This window comes from Salvelinus namaycush, chromosome 21 (genome assembly GCF_016432855.1).
Source record: "Salvelinus namaycush isolate Seneca chromosome 21, SaNama_1.0, whole genome shotgun sequence".
NCBI classification, from domain to species: Eukaryota; Metazoa; Chordata; class Actinopteri; order Salmoniformes; family Salmonidae; genus Salvelinus; species Salvelinus namaycush.
In genome coordinates, this window is record NC_052327.1 from 52,706,173 (window position 1) to 52,723,327 (window position 17,155).

At 48.6% G+C, this 17,155-nt stretch overlaps 1 protein-coding gene across 1 annotated transcript in view; it reads left to right on the plus strand.

Moving 5' to 3' along the window:
- The window catches only part of LOC120065971 (FYVE, RhoGEF and PH domain-containing protein 6-like), a 66,575-nt gene that overhangs the window by 19,256 nt on the left and 30,164 nt on the right, over nucleotides 1–17,155 (plus strand). The gene's annotated exons all lie outside the window — the stretch shown is intronic.

Sequence of the window (17,155 nt, forward strand, 5' to 3'; positions counted from 1 at the left end):
GAGAGGTGAGACACGAGCGAGCAGAGAGTTGAGACCACTGAGGAGATAGAGGTGAGACAATGAGGAAAGGGAGGTGAGATGCGAGAAGCCTTGAGGAGAGGGAGGTGAGGACGCGAGGAGAGGGAGATGAGACACTAGGGAGGAGTGAGGCTGAGCAGCCTGAGGAGAGGGAGGTGAGGCTGCGAAGCCTCCACCTCCCTCTCCTTCGGCTTCTCAGCCTCAACTCCCTCTACTAAGTTGTCTCATCTCCTCTTACCCTCCTCAGCGTCTCACCTCCCTCTCCTCAGGCTTCTCAGCATCTCACCTCCCTTTCCTCAGTGTCTCACCTCTCTCTCCTCAGTGTCTCACCTCTCTCTCCTCAGTGTCTCACCTCCCTCTCCTCAGTGTCTCACCTCCCTCTCCTCAGTGTCTCACCGTCTCACCTCCCTCTCCTCAGTGTCTCACCTCCCTTCTCCTCAGGTCTCACTCCCTCTCCTCAGTTGGTCTCACCTCCCTCTCCTCAGGCTTTCTCAGTGTCTCACCTCCATCCTATTCAGGCTTCTCGCGTCCCCCAAAGGGCGTCTCCTCCCTCCCCCAGGCTTCTTCAGTTTCACTCCCTGCTCCTGTCTCAGTTCTCAGGTAACTCCCTCTCTCGATTCCAGCGTCTCACCTCCCGCTCCCCAGCTTCTCACCGGTCTCACCTTCCTCTCCTCAGCTTACTCACCTCCCTCTCCTCAGGCTTCTCACCTCTCTCCTCAGCTTCTCATGTTCTCACCTCCCTCTCCTCAGGCTTCTCAGGTTCTCACCTCCCTCTCCTCAGGCTTCTCAGTGTCTCACTCCCTCTCCTCAGGACTTCTCAACTCACCTTCCTCTCTCATGTCTCACCCCTCTCCTCAGACTTCTCAGCGCTCTCACTCCTCTCCTCAGTGTCTCACCTCCCTCTCCTCAGAGGCTTTCAGCATTCTCACCTCTCTCCTCAGTGTCTCACTCCCTCTCCCAGACTTCTCAGTGTCTCAACTCCCTCTCCTCAGGCTTCTCAGTTGTCTCACGCTCCCTCTCCTCAGGCTTCTCAGCATCTCACTTCCTCTCTTCAGTGCTCTCACCTCCCTCTCCTCAGACTTCTCAGCGTCTCACCTCCCTCTCCTCAGTGTCTCACTCCCTCTCCTCAGGCTTCTGACATCTCACCTCCCTCTCCTCAGGCTTCTCAGCATCTCTCACCTCCCTCTCACTCAGGCTTCTCAGCGTCTTCACCTCCCTCTCCTCAGGCTTCTCAGCTATCCCTCCCTCTCCTCAGTGTCTACCTCCCTCTCCTCAGCTCACTCCCCTCCTCCTCCACTCACCTCAGCTTCTCATGTCTCACTCCTCCCAGGTCTCACTCCCTCTCCTCAGTGTCTCACCTCCTCTCCTCAGTGTCTCACCCTCCTCTCCTCAGGTCTCACCTCCCTCTCCCAGGCTTCGCAGATCTCACCTCCCTCTCCTCAGTGTCTCACCTCCCTCTCCTCGTGTCTCACCTCCCTCTCCTCAGTGTCTCACCTCCCTCTACCCAGCGTCTCCCGTCTCACCTTCCTCTCTCAGGCTTCTCACTCCCTCTCCTCAGGCTTCTCACCTCCCTCTCCTCAGGCTTCTCAGGTTCTCACCTCCCTCTCCTCAGGCTTCTCAGGTTTCCACCTCCCTCTCCTCAGGCTTCTCAGATGTCTCACCTCCCTCTCCTCAGGCTTCTCAGTGTCTCACCTCCCTCCTCAGGCTTCTCAGCATCTCACCTTCCTCTCTTCAGTGTCTCACCTCCCTCTCCTCACACTTCTCAGCGTCTCAACTACCTCTCCTCAGTGTCTCACCTCCCTCTCCTCAGCGATTCTCACGCATCTCACTCCTTCCTCAGTGTCTCACCTCCTCTCCTCAGCTTCTCAGTGTCCAACTCCTCTCCTCAGGCTTCTCAGCTGTCTCACCTCCCTCTCATCAGGCTTTCAGGCATCTCCCTCCTCTCTTCAGTGTTTCTTTTCACCTCCCTCTCCTCAGGATTTCTCAGGTCTCACCTCCCTCTCTCAGTGTCCACCTACCTCTCCTCAGGCTTCTCAGCTCTCACCTCCCTCTCTCAGGCTTCTAGCGTCTCACCTCCCTCTCCTCAGGCTTCTCGAGTCTCTCCTCCTCTCCTCAGTGCTTCTCAGCGTCTCACCTCCCTCTCCTCAGGCTTCTCAGCGTCTCACCTCCTCTCCTCAGTGGTCTCACCTCCCTCTCCTCAGGTCTTCACCTCCTCTATCCTCAGGTCTCACCTCCCTCTCCTCAGTGTCTCACCTCCCTCTCCTCAGTGTCTCACCTCCCTCTCCTCAGCGTCTCACCTCCCTCCTCAGGATTCTCAGCCTCTCTCAGGCTTCTCAGGTCTCACCTCCCTCCTCAGTGTCTCACCTCCCTCTCTCAGTGTCTCACCTCCTCTCCTCAGTGTCTCACCTCCTCTCCTCAGTGTCTCACTCCCTCCCTCAGTGTCTACCTCCCTCTCCTCAGTGCTCCTCACCTCCCTCTCCTCAGGCTTCTCAGCATCTCACCTCCCTCTCCTCAGGTCTCACTCCCTCTCTCAGTGTCCTTAACCCTCCCTCTCCTCGTCTCACCTCCCTCTCCTCAGTGTCTCACCTCCCTCTCCTAGGCTCTCTTCAGCCTCCTAACCTCAGGCTTCTCAGCTCTCACCTCCCTCCCTCAGCTCAGTCACCTTCCCTCTCCTCAGTGTCTCCACCTCCCTTCTCCTCCCCCCCCAGTGTCTCACCTCCCTCTTCTCAGTTGTCTCACTCCTCTCCTCAGGCTTCCAGCATCTCACCTCCGCTCTCCTCAGTGTCTCACCTCCCTCTCCTCAGGCTTCTCAGCATCTCACCTCCCTCTCCTCAGTGTCTCACCTCCCTCTCCTCAGTGTCTCACCTCCCTCTCCTCCCTCTCTCAGTGTCTCACCTCCCTCTCCTCAGGCTTCTCAGCTCTCCACCCCCCTCCTCAGGCTTCTCAGCGTCTCACCTCCCTCTCCTCAGTGTCTCACCTCCCTCTCCATCAGGTCTCACCTCCTCTCCTCAGTGTCTCACCTCCCCTCTCCTCAGCTTCTCAGGTCTCAGCTCCCTCTCCTCAGTCACTTCTCAGGTTCAGCATCTCACTCCCTCTCCTCCAGTGTCTCAACCTCCCTCTCCTCAGGTCTCACCTCCTCTCCTCAGGCTTCTCACATCTCACTCCCTCTCCTCAGTGTCTCACCTCCCTCTCCTCAGCGTCTCCTACCTCCCTCTCTCAGGTGACTCACTCCCTCTCCTCAGTGACTCACCTCCCTATTCCTCAGTGTCTCACCTCCCTCTCCTCAGTGTCTCACCTCCCTCTCCCCAGTTGTCTCACCTCCCTCTCCTCAGTGTCTCACCTCCCTCTCCTCAGGCTTATCACCATCTCACTTCCTCTCCTCGTGTCTCACCTCCCTCTCTCAGTGTCTCACCTCCTCTCCTCAGACTTCTCAGCGTCTCACCTCCCTCTCCTCAGTGTCTCACCTCCCTCTCCTCAGGCTCTCAGCGTCCTCCACCTCCCTCTCCTCAGCGTCCTCACCTCCCTCTCCCCAGACTTCTCAGTGTCTCACCTCCCTCTCCTCAGCTTCTCAGTGCTCACCTCCCTCTTCTCAGGCTTCTCAGCATCTCACCTTCCTCTCCTCAGTGTCTCACACCCCTCTCTCAGAATCTCACCTCCCTCTCCTCAGACTTCTCAGGTCTCACCTCCCTCTCCACAGGCTTCTCAGGTCTACCTCCCTCTCCTCAGGCTTCTCAGCTTCACCTCCTCTCTCAGTGTCTCACCTCCCTCTCCTCAGACTTCCAGCGTCTCACCTCCCTCTCCTCAGTGTCTCACCTCCCTCTCCTAGGCTTCTCAGCATCTCACCTCCCTCTCCTCAGTGTCTCACCTCCCTTCTCAGGTCTCCATCCCTCTCCTCAGGCTTCTCAGCGTCTCACCCTCCCTCTCCTCAGCTTCTCTGCGTCTCACCTCCCTCTCCTCAGGCTTCTCGCGTCTCACCTCCCTTCCTCAGGCTTCTCAGCTCTCACTCCCTTCCTCAGGTCTCGCCTCACCTCCCTCTCCTCAGGCTTCTCAGGCTTCTCACCTCCCTCTCTCAGGCTTCGCAGCCTCTCACCTCCCCTCTCTCAGGCTTCTCAGCGTCTCACCTCCTCTTCCTCAGCGTCTCACCTCCCTCTCCTCAGCGTCTCACTCCCCTCTCCGCAGCGTCTCACCTCCCTTCCTCAGGCTTCTCCAGCTCTCACCTCCCTCTCCTCAGGCTTCTCAGCCTCTCACCTCCCTCTCAGCTTCTCAGCTCTCACCTCCTCTCCTCAGGTTCTCAGCCTTCTCACTTCTCAGCACCTCCCCTCCTCAGTGTCTCACCTCCTCTCCTCAGCGTCTCACCTCCCTCTCCTCAGCGTCTCACCTCCCTCTCTCAGGCTTCTCAGCATCTCACCTCCCTCTCCCTCAGTGTCTCACCTCCCTTTCCTCAGTGTCTCACCTCCCTATGCTCAGTGTCTCACCTTCCCTCTCCTCAGTGTCTCACCTCCCTATCCCTCAGGTCTCACCTCCTCTCCTCAGGTCTCACCTCCCTCTCCTCAGGTCTCACCTCCCTCTCCTCAGTGTCTCACCTCCCTCTCCTCAGGCTTCTCAGCCGTCTCACCTCCCTCTCCTCAGGCTCTCAGCGTCTACCTCCCTCTCCTCAGGCTTCTCAGCGTCTCACCTCCCTCTCCTCAGGCTCTCTCAGGCGTCACTCCCTCTCTTCAGTGTCCACCCCCTCTCCTCCAGGTTCTCATGTTCACTCCCTCCTCAGGATCTTCTCAGCGTCTCACCTCCTCTCCCAGGCTCTCAGGGTCTCACCTCCTCTCCCAGGCTTCTCGGGTCTCACCTCCCTCTCCCCCAGGCTCTCAGGTCTCACCTCCCTCTCCTCAGGCTCTCAGCGTCTCACGTCCCTCTCCCCAGGCTTCTAACCTCCTCTATCCTCTCTCAGGCTTCTCACTCCCTCCTCCTCAGGCTTCTCAGAGTTCTCACCTCCCTCTCCTCAGGCTTCTCAGGTTCTCACCTCCCTGTCCCTCAGGCTTCTCAGTGTTCTCACCTCCCTGTCCTCAGGCTTCTCAGTGTCTCACCTCCCTGGCCTCAGGCTTCCTCAGTGTCTCACCTCACTTCCTCAGGTTCCTCAGTGTCTCACCTCCTCTCCTCAGCTTCTCAGTGTCTCACCTCCCCTGTCCTCAGGCTTCTCAGTGTCTCACCTCCCTTCCTCAGGCTTCTCAGTGTTCACTCCCTTCACTCAGCTCTCAGGGTCTCACCTCCCTGTCTCACTTCTCAGTGTCTCAACTCCTCTCCTCAGGCTTCTCAGGCTTTTCAGGTTCTCCTTTGCTAGAGGAGGAACTCTCATCATCCTCTTCATACCGAACTCTGAACCATGACGTCCTCATCCGACTGACCATGCCTAGCGGCCAACATCCTCATCTATAGAACTCCTGTTTGGAACAATAGTGGAGATGATCATAGGAGCAGACACACACACACAGACAACCCTGCAGAATACATACCTGAAATCACCAGTCTCACCCTACCTAGTGGAAAGAAGTGGGTGGGGAAAATCGAGTGTAACAACTCCTTAAAGTGTATAGAATATTGTGAACGAGGGAGGAAGTGGGAACGGGGAAGTGAGATTAGTAACCAGAAAGTGAGATTAGTATCAAACGCGCTTGTAGTAACATATCCATGTTAATTCATGGAGGGGGGTGGGGGGTCTTTTTTAACTGAAGAATCATCATCATGTCATTAGTATTCCATCATTGCAGCAGGACTGAGTTGACCTACACAGTACATCCACATTAGATAGTAGACCGATCATGGAAACACATTTTACTAGTCACATCCTTCACAACACACAACTCAACAATAAAAGGGCAAGCAAAAGCAATGCCAAGTTGGTCAGTTGAGGGGAATTGGCTAGATGGCCACCGTCTGCTGGCAACCAAAACATAACAAAGACTTATCCAAACATCACTATCCTCCCTACTCTACTGGCTTGAACTTAAGGAATGAAAGGTGTTAAGCACACAAGTTCAACCCAACACATTAGAAAGCCCCGGTTCCAAACCGTTAACTCTACCCTAATCCTAACCCCTAGCAAAAGGCTACGGCAGAACTCTTGACAGTGGCTGGTAGGATTTGTTTTAGACTGGGCCACAGCAAATGGCTACTGATGTAAGTCTCCTTCTATTGCATCCTTGAGGCAATTACCCTGTTACCAGTTAAGAGATGCTTCTATGGTCTGTTTTTGTATAGAAGTGAGCAGCACTTGACTAATACACCACTTGAGCCATGTGGTTCAAGGCACAGACACAGTAACATTTTTCAACGCCCAACTGATTTTTAGTCAGGCCATTTTTAGTGTCGACCGATTAACACTGATACCATATGCGCTTAAAGTCTGCCACAGAATATGACCTAGATGGTAAAATGGTCACAACAACCTCTAAAATGAGTGTAGGGACACTGATGCAATAGGACTATAGGTACTATCTAAGTAAACGTGTCACGAAAATGTAAATGTACGGAAAATGGTTGCTTAGTTTCTGAGGAAGGGTTCACAAAACAACATCCCTCATGTACACGAAACTCACAGCAGCTGGATCATTTGGTGAATCTCTTGAAAGATGTGGAAGTCACTCCCGAACATGTCTGTTAGTGCCAATCTATGCCAGCAACCAGACTGAAGTTTCCATTAACACTACACCCCCCTACTGAGACATACTTATCCCCCTTAGTCTGGTCATGACAGACAGACACTCCCAAACCAAAGCCCCTGTTTTTTCAGGTGGATATTTTACACCTGAAGACTTTGATTTATGAGAATACTATTCGAATAGGCCCCCCCCCCCCCCCCCCCCCCCCCCCCCCCCCCCCCCCCCCCCCCTCTTGTGTATGGAACTTACTCTTCATAAGACACGTTTCATCTGTTGGCAAGACTTGGCCCAAGAATGATATAGGCCTGTCTTTTTTTACTGTTGTTTTATTATTTACTTACCTATTGTATTCACCTATATACCTTTTTTTTTGCACTATGGTTAGAGCCTGTAAGTAAGCATTTCACTGTTACAGGGGATCTAACTACACCTGTTGTATTCGGCGCACGTGACAAATAAAGAGACAGAAACAGGCTTTAGTCACCAGTCTTCCTCACAAGAAAGCATAAGAAGAAGAATTACCTCTCCGTGCTGTGACTGCGTGACTGTTCCTGCGTCTCTTCAGGGGATGGTACGGCTCCTGTTCCTCGTGATGTATTGGCATTACGTACAGGTGGGTGGGCACTCGACCGGGTCCGGTGGTGTACCCAACCCCCAGCTCAGCTCCCCCGTAATCCTAGGCAACAGGCTGATTAAAATAATCAGGTATAGCCTCGTAATAGGGTACATATTCATACTCCACAAGCCTGCTCCGCTCCGGGGTGTGGATCTCTAATCCCGTCACGCTCATGCTACGCCCCAACCCCGATCACACCCCAAGCTTGGGAAGGAGACACTTGTGGGACGTCCACCATCCCGAAGCCCAGGCGTTCCTGGAAACAGACGCCACTGTCCTTGGAATACATCATCCGCATATTGTTCTCCCTCAGCTGCACAGTGCTGTCTAGAGCTGGCCTTCCCTTGCTAGCAGCTTGGAGCAATCTTGACAGAGAAGTTCAGAGCGAGGAAGGGCCTCCGGAAAGAAGTTCCGTTCTGTCCCTCAGAAGGGGCAATGTCGGCAGAGTGAGAAGACTTGGCCTTCTGCTGTCCCAGGCTGGAGGGCTTCGGATGGTGACAGCGTTTCATCGTTGGCCAAGCTGCCCTTTGTCTGTGTCTGTTGTCCGTGCTCCTCTTCGGGAACAGGAGGACACCAGCGTCTGAACAGATGCTGTTTAAACCTTTTTTGGTTTATTCCGCTCCTGGGGTTGTTCAGGGAGCTTTCTCATTAGCTTTCGTGGCCTTGGGTGAGGGCACTCCATCATCGTCACGATCGGAAGTCTTTCGTTCCGCCACTTCTCTCCTCGTCTGACAGTTTCATTCTTCAGTACCCTTGCTGCTGGGGAGCTGCGTCTCTGCTGGTTTCTTGGGGAAGCCGGCCATCTTGTTTTTGAGCACTCGCGTTTTCCTTTGTAACTCCAGTGGTTGTTAAGGTGAGGGGAAGCTAGCAGTTGGAGCTGAGCTCCCAGCGGTTGAAGGACTGGTTGAGAGAGGATGACAACTAATCTCACGTGGATCTCCTCTCCTCTTCTCCTTCCCCTTCCTCCGCCTCTTCCTTTGTCATGAACACTCCTGTTTCATGTGGACACGTCATCCACCCATCTCAGCTCTTCCTCCTTACAAAATCACTGAGGGAGTGTGTAGACGGAAGAGGAGGGGAGGAGGTCAGAGGGTAGGCAGTGGGACGGAGTGTGCCTGAGAGGAGGAGAGGGGGTGCCTAGAGGGGGAGGATGGTGGGAGGAAAGGTGCTGCTGAGGAGGAGGTGGCAGAGGAGGTCCGGTGCTCCTCTCTCAGGTTTCAGAAAGAAAGGCTTTCCTTTTGGGAGGGGGGAGCAGGAAACAGGTGGCGGGCCGGGAGTTCCTGGGAGGATGGGAGACCCTCTCCGCTATCACTTTGTAACTGGCAGGGACTTTTGCGATGTTGTGTGGCCCGAGAAGGAGGATGCGTTGACAGACAGAGTTTGGGCTGCTCTTCCTCTCCAGTGACACCCTTTCCTGACAGTCTGGTTTCCCTCCCTTGCCCTTGCCCTCCGGTGTCCTCTGGACTTGTCACTGTCCAACAGAGCAGAGACTTCGCTGGTTCCGTGTACTGGGAGCAGGAGGGCTTCCCTGAGGGCAGCTGTGGTTTTGAGGATGTGCCAGTTGTCTCTGCCAATCCCTGTGAAAGCTGGTGGGGATTTCCTGTTTCTCTGTGACCAATGGCATTAGAGGAGGTGCGACGACGTTAACGTTGGTTTCATTGCTATGCGTTCTCTGAGGAAGAGGGCGCTTTATGTCAGGGCAGTGATGACGCGTCACAATGTCTCGAGTGAGGTTCTGTTTCGGGTTTAAGGAGGTGGTTAATTCGGTGGGACAGCAACACAAACCTGTCGCACATGTCTGGTAGAGTGTTGTTGTTGATTGTTTTCCTCTTGTTGTTGTTGACCCCCTTTGTTCTCTCCAGATTGAGATCTGGGAACAGGCTTTATTCTAGATTCCTCCGTTTTGCCATTGTTTGCAATGTTTTCAAGTCCTTATGAATTGTGTTACATCACGTATCCGTTGTTGTGATACTGTTCCCAACACACCGACAAGTTCTTTGGCTACACAGGGACAGTTCTTTCTGGCTACACAGACAAGTTCTCCTGCTACACAGACAGTGATTCTGGCTACACAGACAGTTTCTGGATACACAGACAGTTCTTCTGGCTACACAGACAGATAGAATAATATAATCCCCAATCAGGTTACTGTATTCCATGGACTTTAGAAGACTATACTGGTAGACATCTCTGAGGTCTTGAGAATAAGTCTGATGGTGATGGGCAGTCTTTGAGGAAAAAGAGGTTTGGAGTCCATACGGCGGGGAGGCATGGTTTGGGTAGCGTGTGGTTTGGAGCCACAGAAGTGATGAGCATGGTTTGGGTAGGCATGGGGTTTAGGGGCCAGAAGTGTTTAATCGTCTTTGGTGTACAGAGGGAAGCCTTTGAGAGAGGACATCTCTTTGGGGGTCGAGGAGGGGGAGGGCCCTGGCCTCTGCGGCTTCACTGGCGCATTCTTGCGTTTGGGGGCAAATGGTGGTTTTGCATGACTGTGAGAGACGCGATTGGGGAGACGAGAGATGAAGAAACTGGTGTTAGAAAATAGACAGAAAGGAGCTCCATCCTCAACAACATCAAGCACTCATAAATAAAGAAAAAAGTGTAAACTTCTCAGATAATTCAAGTATAAGAAAATACTGAAAGCTGTAAAATATAATCCATTAAACATTTAAATGCTCTGAAAAGGCAGACAGATGCTGCGGTGAAAGAGGAAGAAAAAAGGTCAGTTCCTGTTGTAAGGTTACAGGTTTGTGTGTGTCCTGACGATCAAATAGGCCCTTCACAAGTACCACAAACACACTCAGTGGGTTTGAAATACAAGCATATCACATGGGACTGTTGTTTTCCACACACACACACACACACACACACACCACACACCACACACACACACACACACACACACACAACCGCACAGCACATCACACCACACACACACACACACACACACCACACACATCAACAGATCTCTTTTATTACTCTTCCTACTTCTTTTTTTGCTGTCCTATCTACAGTAATCATTAGAATGGCCCAGCCAACAAAGCAGCGGTTTAGGAATTACTACGAGGGGGGAGTATGGGATGGTGCCTGGTCAGTGTGAATGTGAGTGGTCACGTAGACAGAGTAACTGTGTCCCAATTCTCTACCAGTCTCTGCCCTAAATGTTGCACTTGCTCCACTTTTCTTTGTGGATTTAAAAGAAAACTGGACTGATGTAAAGAAATATGTGGAAATTCCCTCTAGTCTAGATCCATTTTAGGTCAATGACCCAATCCAATGCTCCAGGCACGACGACAATCAACATAAGATGAGTGTATTGGACCACCAAACAGCTCCAATTATTACTTTATACCAAATAAAAGAGATTTAATAAATGTATCATTGTTTAAATAACAATATTAAACGAAATGTATAGGTTTGTTGTTTAGATGTCTCTTCTCTACACAGGGTAAATGAAGCTGTTTTACAAATTCGACACACCCAAACGACATCGATGACACTTTCATAACTTTGTGCCAGTCAACAACCTGCGCTCTTGACGATGAATCTGCCGCACAATCACACTCCTACGGCCTTCTCAAAAACTTTCAGTAACCCAGGGAAACCGATGCTTTCTTCATTCTTCCTTAAGACCCATGTCAACACTCAAGTGTGGCGTCAAAACTTTGTAATTAAATCTTGCTTACGATCCTGCCCTTTAAAGATGACGTTATATTTCCACATTTGATCGTGAACTGGCAACAGTCGGATGCACTGATCACCCAGGATGTTATCAACTGTGATGAGTTTATTACGCTGGTCATCCACAATCGTCCACAGGGGTCTCTCAAAGCACCAATCAGCACTTGATTGAAACAAAAAACTAATGTTGTCCCGCCCTGTTTCTGTTAAAAAGCTGAGTGATTGGGCTGAAGAAAGAAAAACTACTCACAAATTTCATTGACAACTTATGGATGCAGCAAGACTGCCATCATGATATCACAATTACAGTCTTAACCGTGTGTTGGCGGAGGGATTATATTGTTTGTTTTATATTTACTTTGTTTATAAACATGTGGAGTAAAACCAGCTTTTGGGTTCTGATGGGGTAGAACAGTTTAACTAAGATCATGAGCATTTCCTCTAAGTTATATTTCATCAAGAATCCAGGTACAATCCTTCATATAAGTCCAAAAATGTATGTAGCAGGCTACCTGTGGAGAAAATAGTCATTTTTGGTCGTTTATTGAATATACCAACTTTTCAATATAGTGGATGGTAGTCAAATCTCGTTTTTTTATTATAGAGTTTCACCGAAAAGAAACTATTGTCATTGATAGTCAAATAACAGGTCTCGAAAAAAGAACCTAAAACTACAACAGTTAGTAAATTAGTGTAAATATATGATCATTAGCAGATGGTTTGGAGGGCTCTCAGATATTCATCTTAATATAGCTATACTACAATTACATTGCCTTCGAAAGTATTCACAGACCTTGACTTTTTCCACACTTTGTCTTTTTACAGCATTTAAAAGGATTACATTGAATTTTTCAGGCATACACACAATACCCATAATGTCAATAGTGGAATAATTATAATTTTTGACATTTTTACCAATTCATTAAAAATGAAAAGCTGAAATGTTTGAGTCAATAAGTATTCAACAACTTTGTTAAGTCTAAATAACGCTTCCGGCGTAAAAAACTGTACTAATAAAGTTAATAATAAGTGCAGGTGGACTCACTCTGTGTTCAATAATAGTATTTACAATTTCAAACAAGATTCACCACAAAACACAACGGAGATTTTCCAAATGCCTCAAAAGAAGGACACTTATTCTAGACGGGAATTCAATAAAAAAAAAGCAGAATTGCATATCCCTTTGAGCGTAGAAAAAGTTATTATTACACTTTGGATGCGTGTATCACTACACCCCAGTCAATACAAAGATACAGGGTCCTTCCTACTTCAGTGCTGAGAGAAGGAACCCCTCAGATTTCACCATGAGGGCAATGGTGGCTTTAGAACAGTACAGAGTTTAATGGCGATGTGATGGTGAGAAACTGAGGTAGGATCAACAACATTTGTAGTTACACCACGATAATAACCTCAATGACCAAGAGTGAAAAGAAGAAAAGTCAGTACAGAAAAAAAAATATTCAAAACCATGCATCCTGTTTGCACAAGGCCACAAAGGTAAACCTGAAAAAATTGGCAAAGGAATTAACTTTATGTCCTGAATACAAAGCCTTATGTTTGTGCAAATCCAACACAGCAATGAGTACCACTCTTAATATTTTCAAGCATGGTGGGGCTGCATCATGTTATGGGTTATGCTTGTCATCCGGCAAGGACTAGGGCAGCTAAGCACAGGCAAATCCTAGAGGAACACCTGTTCAGTCTGCTTTCCAACAGACACTGGGAGCAAATTCACCTTTCAGCAGCGGGACAACAAACTTAAACACAAGGTATCACTGGAGTTGCGTCTTACCCAAGAAGACACGTGAATGTTCCTGAGTGGCTAGTTACAGTTTGGGACTTAAATCAGCTTGAAAATGTATGCAAGGACATGAAAAGTCTGTTATCAAAAGTTCAACAACAACTTTATTAATATAAAAAATATGTGGAAATAGTGTACAATCCAGGCGTGGAAAAGGTCTTAGAGACTACCCAGAAAGACTCCACAAGCTGTAAATGTGATTCTAACCATGATTGACTCAGGGGTGTGAATACATTGTGTAAATTAGATATTGTTGTATTTTATTTCAAATAATTGCTAATTCTAAAACAACATGTTCTTCACGTTGTCATTATGGGGTATTGTGTGTAAAAATGGGTTGAGAAACATTTTTTATATTTAATACACTTTGAATTCAGCTGCAAACATAACCAAAATGTTGAATAAGTCAAGAGGTATGAAACATTCTGAAGGCACTGTAACTACATGAGGAAATGAATCACCTCAACATTAGGGTAGACACTTTTAGCAGCTTCAAATTGACTAACACATCTTTTCAAAGGTTATACAGACACCACTTTACACATAGTTCTTATACATGTGTAGTAACCTTTGTGATTATTTACATTTAGCAGCAAATTTGCATTAGGACTTTGTACAATTGCTTTATAATTGCATAAGAATGGGCATTATTACAATGTGTAATAACAAATAATACAATGAACAGTTCACTAGTTCTCTTGTGTACAGGTCGTATATAAAAACTCTCAAGCTCATTTGCAATGCAATTCAAGTTTTATTAGTGTGTGGGTGTCGAAAGGAAACTAAACGTAAAAAACTGCCGTTTGAATCAACTACAAGCCAAGCTAAGTGGGAAATCATGTTATTTGTATTCGAGTAAACTAAGACATTTAAAAGATGGTATAGTGTGGTTTTGGGACAAGAAGACCACTCCCCTCAGATGGACAAAGTGTTTCAAAGTTTGTTTTTGCAAAGCATCAACTTGCTGTTTGCTGTATGCAAATGGTTTTGAATTATCTGCCCGTATTTTCAGTATTCATAAAATGAATTGCAGCGTTTCAACCTTTTCAGGGCATGTTGAAAGAGTCATACAGCAGTTGAGCATCTCAACTTATTTATACTTCTCTGTACAGAATATCATTGATTGGTGGGTTTTGACTTGATTATCTACCAACTGGGGTAGTTCAGGAGACCACGGACATTTAAGAAATGTTTCCTGTCATGCCCTGACTTAAGAGATCATTATTATTCTCTATTTTGGTAGGTCAGCGGTCGTGCTCGGGTGGGAAATTCTATGTTTCTGTTCTTTTGTTTTGGCAGAGTGTGGAGAAGGACCCCGGACGCAGGCCAGAGAGTATCTCCATCCAAGGGAGCAGAGGAGGCAGCGAACGAGGGTAACGGCGACCCGATACGAGATTGTTAAGGTCAACGACGGAAGCCCGAGAGGCGTGGGGGGGGGCACGCGGGGAGATTGGCGGATGTCAAGGTTTAGACCTGAGCCAAACTCCCCGTGCTTACCGCGGTTGAGCGTTTGACCTGTCAGGCATCGTGTTATGCCCGGTGATGCGCACTGTCTCCAGTGTGCATTCACAGCCAGGGGGGCTCGTCCCAGCTCCCCCGCATTTGCCGTGTAGAGTGGGCATCAGCCAGGACGGATTGTGCCGGCTCCGCGCTCTGGTCTCCGTGTGCGTCTCTTCGGTCCAGGATATCCTGCGCCGGCCCTTTACGCACTATTGCCTCCAGTGCGCCTTCACAGCCCCGTGCATACTGTGCAGTGCCCGCACTTGCGGCTATAGTGAGCCATATAGTGAGCATACAGCAGGAGGGTTGTGCCCCAGCTCTATGCTCAGACCTCGGTGCGTCTCCATTGCCCGAAGCCCTTCCAGTGATGATCATGGCCCGCATAGCCTCCAGTGATGATCCATGGCCCGAAGCCTCCAGTGATGATCCATGGCCCGAAGCCTCCAGTGATTGATCCATGGCCCGAAGCCTCCAGTGATGATCCAATGGCCGAAGCCTTCCAGTTGATGATCCATGGCACGAAGCCTGCAGTGATGATCCATGGCACAAAGCCTCCAGTGATGATCCAGGCAAGAAGCCTCACAGGTGATGGATCCATGGCACGAAGCTCCAGTGATGATCCATGGCACGAAGCCTCCAGCGAAGATCCATGGCCCGGACCTCCAGCAACGATCAATGGCCCGGAGCCTCCAGCGACGAGTCCCCGGTCCGGAGCCTGCAGCGACGGGGTCCCGGTCCGGGCCTGCAAGCGACGGTCCCAGTCAGAGCTTACAGGGGGGGTTCCTAGCCTGGAGGCCCCGACGACGATTTCCGATCCGGAGGCCCTGGCGACGTTCCCCGCACCAGAGCCGCCACCGAAGTGGGGGGAGCCTCAAGCGGAGGGGGTCGTGTCCCGCACCGGAGCCTCCCCTATAGGTTCAGTTTGCGGCCGGAGTCCGCACCTTTGTGTGTGTGTGGGGGGGGTGGGGGGTGGGGGTACTGTCACGCCTGACCTTTAGAGATCCGTATTATTCTCGTTTGGTTTAGGTCAGGGTGTGACTCGGGTGGGAAATTCCTATGTTTTCCTGTTCTTTGTTTTTGGCCGGAGTGTGGTTCCCAATCAGAGAAGCTTGTATATCGTTGTCTCTGCTGATTGGGGTCATACTTAGGCAGCCCTTTTTTTCCCACCATTAGGTTGTGGGATTTGTTTCTGTTTAGTACTGTTGCCTGACAGAACTGTGCAATTTTCGTTTTCGATTTTTATTTTTGTTTGTTTGGGGGAAAGGTGTTTTTTAAATTAAAACATGAACACTTTCCACGCTGCACCTTGGTTTACTCTTTCACACCCACCAACGAGAGCCGTTACAGTTCCGATATAAAGTATGTTGTAGATAGAAAATATGACTATCAGATAGACTGAATAGAATAGGAGATGTGTTTGCTCTAGTCGTTCTATTTCTATCTGCAACATGCAGTTCCCCTCAGCCATTGCCTTAAATGAATCCAATCATTTCTGTTCCAGATACAACCTCCCTTTAGCGAAGGGCAGCCAATCCGACGTTCTGTTCCAGATACAACCCTCCCATTAGTTAAAATCGTATTCAAATATATTTTTTTAACATTAGTAGTTGCTTTCACAGATCTGTTTTCAAATAGTTAAAAAAAATGTTTTTACTTTCTTAGATCTATTTTCAAATGACTTTTCTGGGATCTGTATTCAAATAATTGTAGTCAACTCCAAAAGTAATAGAGTAAATTCAACAAAACATAGGTGATTAAAAACTATAGTTTTCAGGTTTGGTAGCAATTTCAGATTTTCCCATTTAACTCCACAAATCAAATACATCAACATCTGGCCGTCTGTAGGGTGCAAATAATTATGGAAGATAGAGTCCATGACTGGGGTGTAAAGTCAAGGCCCTTACGTACAACATTTTCATTGTTATAACAGACCATTAATGTCATCATCATTAAAATAGAATAGATGTAGTGAAAGCTTGATATTTGTCATCACAGCTCATACCAATGGTCAATAATACAAATAATAGCCCACAAATTTTTTGAAAGATTTCATGTGCATTTCAGCATCACAGCTGTGCTTAAATTGAAACATTTATCTCTGTCACACCAGATGTAATTAAAGCCAGTAAATAACTGAGTTTAGTGGAAAATTGAAGGAATGGTGGGAGTAATTTGCCAGGGCACGATTTTTATTGAGGAAGTAGGGTAAGAAAACTAACGTCAGCCACTCTTTATCATTAGAATATTTCTGCACTCTGAACATTCCACAAGTATAAACAATTCTAAAAATCCTCATGAGGCAAACGAGTCACCATAGTCTCTTCTCTCTCTCTCCCATCTCTCGTTTCATCATTGGTTGATTACACAGTCACTTTATCGTCAGGAAGATTTCTACTCTCAGCTGAAACAGTATGATGTCACAACAGGAAGGAAATGGGATAGCTTCTGGGTTTGATATATTGTACTGTAGACAGATAACAGTAGATATCATTTAGGTTTTTTCCACTTTGCAAACAGGTTTCATTGGTCCTGGAGATATGAAGACAGATAATATGGAAACAAACAGTCCACAATAGTGACAACGTCTTTATTTGTAGACCGTAGAAAAATAAGGAACATCTTTCCCATGACGCAACGAGTTCATAAAAGTGCGTGAATTACAGTATGTGTAGCAGTGCTTCGTTGAATTCAACTCAGTCAAAAACAAGACGTGTGCAAGACAGTTATCGATGTATACAGATCTCAAATCAATCAAATCAAATGTATTTATATAGCGCTTCGTACATCAGTAGCTATCTCGAGAGTGCTGTTACAGAACACCAGCCTAAAACCCCAACAGCAAGCAATGCAGGTGTAGAATGCACGGGGCTTAGGAAAACACTCCCTAGA